The 5,775-nt window shown below is 40.7% G+C and overlaps 1 pseudogene; it reads left to right on the top strand.

The window, feature by feature from the left end:
• The first annotated feature begins 438 nt into the window (after positions 1-438).
• On the top strand, positions 439-4,806 carry LOC144783166 (phospholipase A2 inhibitor and Ly6/PLAUR domain-containing protein-like; annotated as a pseudogene).
• Positions 4,807-5,775: the final 969 nt, after the last annotated feature.

Below are 5,775 nucleotides of genomic sequence, written 5' to 3'. Positions count from 1 at the left end.
TAATTTCACAACTGATCCAGTGTCCTGTGACAAGCTGCATACCGCATTAAATTCTCGTGTCCCTAGTACTAGGGTTACATAAATTTAAAAAGCGGAAACAGCAAGGCGTGACATAGACTAGAAACACTGGCAATTGACAGACAGTAAAGAAGCAAAAACACAGAAGTGGATGTCTGCTTGTGCCCCCGGGGAACTGCAGGACAGCTGATCTGAACACAAACACAGAAGTGGATGCCTGCTTGTGCCCCGGGGGAACTGACATAAAAAAAAGCAAAGCACACGCGAAGCGGCAGGGGAACTGACATAAAAAAACAAGAATGTAAAAATAATTAAATCAACTGCGTCTAAACACATTTTGAGAAAAGTAATTAATGTACAGAAAGTAAGCAAAGAAAAAATATGCGAGAGAGAAGGAGAGCAGCAAGCCCGTGCCGGGCGATGTTAGCTGCCAACTGCCCCGCTATTCCCCGCATGCCTCCTATGCCTACCGTCTGCTTGAGTGAACTCAAGACTTCATTGACCATGCGACATGAGGTGTTGCAGCAGCTCCAATGGACCACAACAGCTGGTATTTTCCAGCTTGGAAGGAGTGGTAGTTTTAAACAAGTAAAAGCAAACAGTGCGAGGAGGTGGCTCAACCTATAACTCTGCCGACTTTGGAACAAGAGAACAGGGTTCGAGCCTCGGTGTGGGCTGCAACATTTAATTATGAATAACTAATCTGAGATCTCGTGCATATTAAATAAACAGCGTGCATATTAAATGAACAGCATGGGTGAGGGCTGGAAGCTGCCAGATGAAACGCCCACCGAATGCCATGATGAAAAAAGGGGCGGGACTTAAAGACACGGAAACGCCCCCGAATCGGGTTGTGACGGGAAAGAGTGATTGACAACCATCTGTTCCAAAGGCTAGCCTCCATTTATGGAGCTAGCCAATGGAAGAGAGAGGCGGGACAAAGCCCCATACTGTAGATCAAAAGATTTCGCCTGCGCGAGCACTGCTGCGCAGTGCTACGGCCAGGCAAAACCTAAAAAGAGTAGCCTATAGAAATGGTTTATTAAGAAAAACAAGTTTAAATAAAACATTGCGGAAATTAATTGAAAGTTAAAAAGTATGGAGAGATGCACGTTTACATAAACACGTGACTTACTTAAACTGTGGAAATGAGAGCACCTGTCAACTGAAAAACGTGAGATAAAAGTGGGAGGAGTAATACATTGATCCCATAGAGTGTTACGTAGCCAAAAAGTATATAAACCACACCTGTGGGATGATTAGTTTCATTTTAGAGAGTCAATACGGGGGAACAAAACCACAAGCAAGGTAATTATTCGGGGCTGCGGAAGCATCTTGAGAATATCTTTCATTTCCTCGGAGGGAACATATTGTTAATGTATATTTAAAAAAACATAAAACATTATGTTCCCTTAAGAGGAGTTGGATGAATTACGACTGAGTAAAGTAAGAATATCAAAGAGAGGTAATTTTTATAAAAGGGTATAAGTATGATTTTTTTTAACAAAGCAAAATTATTTAAATGATTTATGAATGTAGTATGTTTAATTTTAAAGGGAATTTAATGACAAGTTGACTAAAGAACCATTACAAGAAAAATAGGTGAATTAAGGAAATACTACGTGCAAGGTAATGATTCGGAGCGATGGTATCATCTGGAGTTTATCTCATTTCCACAGAGGGATCATATTGTTAATGTATAATTAAATTTACATTCAACTTTATGATCCTTCAAGTGGAGTTGGATGAATTTTAATTGAGGATTGAAATTATATTAACGAATATTTTTGGAGGAGTGCAAGAAAAATGTAATGATTAAAAAATGTACTATATCTAAGTTAAAATGTAATATAATATGAACTTGACGAAAAATTGATTGTTAAATGTTATATTGAAATGAAATGTACAGAAAAAAGAAAGATGAAGTAGTGAGGGAGTGTTTGTCGTAGCACTTCTAATCTACTCTATCTGAAAGTAAAAAAAGCCCATTCATTTTATTAAAGATGATGGGGCAACACTTATATAATGTAAACATAAGGAATGAGTGCTTTTGTAAAAATAAATAAATGAGATACAACACGTAATACCAATGAATTAAAAAAAGTTTTTGCATCTCACACATGTGATGATTTAAAAAGACAATAAAAATATTTGGAAAACTTGTGTATTTTTCTTTCAAGGATGGTTTGAAGAATTATACATTTCATGAAAGGAATCCACGCAAAAGGTGAAAAGTCCGCGCAATTATGATAGATTAGAAATTAGAATAATATTTTTAAATACCTTCACATGCCACAAACTCGTAAGCAGAATAGACAGTTTAAGTAAAAAATACCCTGCGACAACTTGTATTTGACACGCATTGTAAAATAAAGTGAGTCACAAAATGGCTACGTACATGCAGAGGGTATCATAACGTCACAGATAAAAAATAAGCCAATCAACATTAGGCTCAGGAAGGTACAGTTAATCACACAACAGCCAATCAAATGTTTTTTCAAAACTGCACAAGGGAAGGGATTGGTCGTAAATACCTTTTCTAAAAATGCTTGAGAAGCAAGGAAAAAGAAGAAATAGAATGTTTCTGTTTTTAACATACGAGCCAATAAGATGACCTTGCAAGTACGCGCAGGGGGAGGCAATGGTTGCTTACAATAAATAATAATAAAAAAGGGTAGTTTAAAAGAACGCTTAGGAATAAAACACATGTGTGTTTGATAAAATAAGGAGTCGGAGGTGAAGTATAATTAACAATCTTTAAAAAAAAAAAAAAATTAAACAAATCGGGGATATTATCTAGCACGGCCTTAACATTATCGCTGCATTAGCAGTGAAGAAATGACGTAACACCAGGAAACATTGTCAAGATAATATGTAATTGAGAATATGCTCCTATGTACACGGAAATTCTCTTGAATCATTTACGCAGGGTTCAATGAAAAATACAAATTTAATAATGGGATATTTAAAATATAGCACACAGATTTACAATGCACATGTGGCACGTAGTAACTATCACGTGACTTACGTTGCACCACTGTCTGGAGCACCTCACTTCGCTTGCAAAGTTAAAAATAACATGTGTGACATTTGCATAACAAGTATAGAGGGAATGCGAATTATTGAAGAGGACTTGCTTTCGCAAGACAAAGAAAGGCTTCTTAGAGAATAAGCACGCATTTATCTGCCAGAGCACATTTAATGATTATCCAGGCTTCCATGGATAAACATGACGGGAATCATCTCTCACCACTTTCTGATCGTCCTGCTTGTTCGCCAAAGTGTGTGTATGCTTCTCATTTAACTTCTTTCTTTAACATAGTAGTTGTTACTCATACACTATCCTGCAAATACCCTACAGATGCACCCCCCTGAAGTTAGAATAGTAATTGTTACCCCTACACTATCCAGCACTTACCCTACAGATGCACCCCCCTGGAGTGGAGTTAGAATAGTAATTGTTACCAAAACACTATCCTGCACTTACTCTACAAATGCACCCCCTGGAGTTAGGATAGTAATTGTAACCCCTACAGTATCCTGCACTTACCCTACAGATGCACCCCCCTGGAGTTAGAATATTAATTGTTACCAACACACTATTCAGCACTTACCCTACAGGTGCATCCCCCTGGAGTTAGAATAGTAATTGTTACCAAAACACTATCCAGCACATACACTACAGATGCACCCCCATGGAGTTAGGATAGTAATTGTAACCCCTACAGTATCCTGCACTTACCCTACAGATGCACCCCCTGGAGTTAGAATAGTAATTGTTACCAAAACACTCTCCTGCACTTACCCTACAGATGCACCCCCATGGAGTTCGAATATTAATTGTAACCCCTACAGCAGTGTTCTTCAATCTGTGGGGCGCGCCCCCCTGGGGGGGTGCGACACCATTCCAGGGGGGCGTGCACTCCACTCGAATCTGACCTTTGTTCCCTCTGTCCGTGCAAGTTTTCTTGGGGGAGGGGAGATCGATGGGGCACGAGGTGTCCGTTCTTTTGTATTGTTAAATCTCCTAGGAGGGGGTTCATTCACAGAGTTGACTGCTTTCACAGCAGTGGGAGGCAAGGAGTCTCCTCTGCTAAAACCGAAAGCAAACAAACAGACACGCTTTCGGTTTTAGCAGAGGAGACTCCTTGCCTCCCACTGCAGCTGAAGCTGTCAACTCTGTGAATTAACCCCCTCCTGGGAGAGTCGAACGAGTCTGTGTGCTGCTGCTCGGCGCCCGATTGCCTACTGTGCGAGCTGTGTTTTGCTACCAGCACCAGCTTAATGCTCAGGTATCTTCAAACAATGCTCTCCTGATGTCACTCACTGCATCTAAGGGCTGGAGAACATCACAGTTGAGAGTAATGTTGTTCTAACTGCATTCAAGGACTGTCTGGATGCTCTTTAACAAGCTGTCTGTGGAAGAGAGTTCTACCTTCGAAACTCGTTAATGTTGTTCTGGGTCAGTAGAATATGCTGTGACTCAGACTTCTGCAACACAGAAGATATGGAAGTGCCTGCTGTACACGAGACCCCAATGGATACAAATGTAAAGATTGCTTCACTGACCAGTCCTTGGACGCCTGCACATTACCTGGAGAAGTTCAGTGCACCGGGGAGCATACCACCTGCGTCAGCTTCTCTGGATCAGGCTCCATACCCCGTGAAGCTGCAATACAGTACAGCATGGCAGGATGTGCTACTCAGGATTACTGTGAATTTTTTCACCTACCAGCGACCCAAGTCTACAGTTATGATTTACAGTGCTCACCTGCCGCGAAGCTTTGAGACCCTTATTGAAACCTCTGATGCAATCACACCCTAGCTTAGTGATAGTCAGTAGAAACATTCCTAAAGCTTTAAAAGTCCCTGAAATACAGTCTTATCTTGTGAAGAGGAACAATGTAATAATGAAGCAGATGAACTCATGTCAGCCTGAATTATCATGTTTTAGTCTATGTATATTCTGCCAATAGATATAAATACAAATTATATATCATGTCCCAATGTTGACATGTGATACCAAGGGAGTGTAACACGCTGCTGCATGCTTAAAAACTAGCTGACTTTGAATTTCAGACTCATTCAGTTTTATAACTTCCTTTTCACCACTAAACACAGTTCAATTATAAATCTGTACCAGAATCTAAAAGATATGTTTACCCTCCTGTCTGAGATGCAGCAGGAAGGAAGTTTTGTATCAAAATATTGATAATCAGCCGTTGGGGCCTGACCTTGAGTTCATCCTTCTTCCTTTCCACATTGAAGGCCATCAGTGACCACTCTCAGGAGATTCCCAACTATCTAACCAGCTTCTGTCAGTGAGACCTTACCAAGTGCTTCCAGCCATTCCTGCTTTGTTCCTCTTTCTTAGCCTTAGAGGTGAACACCTCTTTGAATATCAGATCATGGAAATATCTACCAGCTTGACAAAACCGAAGAATGGAGAGTTACGAGTTCATATCCTTAGTTGTAATGTGCTCTGTAATCCAGCAATTGGCACTCACAGTGATCACAATGCTGTCACACTGATCACCATGCACTCACACCATTCACCCGCTCACCCTGCACTCACAGTGATCACTCTGCACTCACAATGCACTTGCGCTGTTCACCCTGTACCTAGCCCTGCAGTCACACTACTCAACCTGCACTTGTGACACTTCAATCACCTGTCCCCCTCACTGTTCAGTCTCACTCCAATAAGCCCACCACTAACCATACATTCATTTGTTCCACTCTGCACTAACATGCGCA

The sequence above is a fragment of the Lissotriton helveticus genome, chromosome 9 (assembly GCF_964261635.1).
Source record: "Lissotriton helveticus chromosome 9, aLisHel1.1, whole genome shotgun sequence".
Classification (NCBI taxonomy): Eukaryota; Metazoa; Chordata; class Amphibia; order Caudata; family Salamandridae; genus Lissotriton; species Lissotriton helveticus.
Note: the sequence above shows the minus strand (reverse complement) of the source record. Positions and strands in the feature narration are given on the sequence as shown.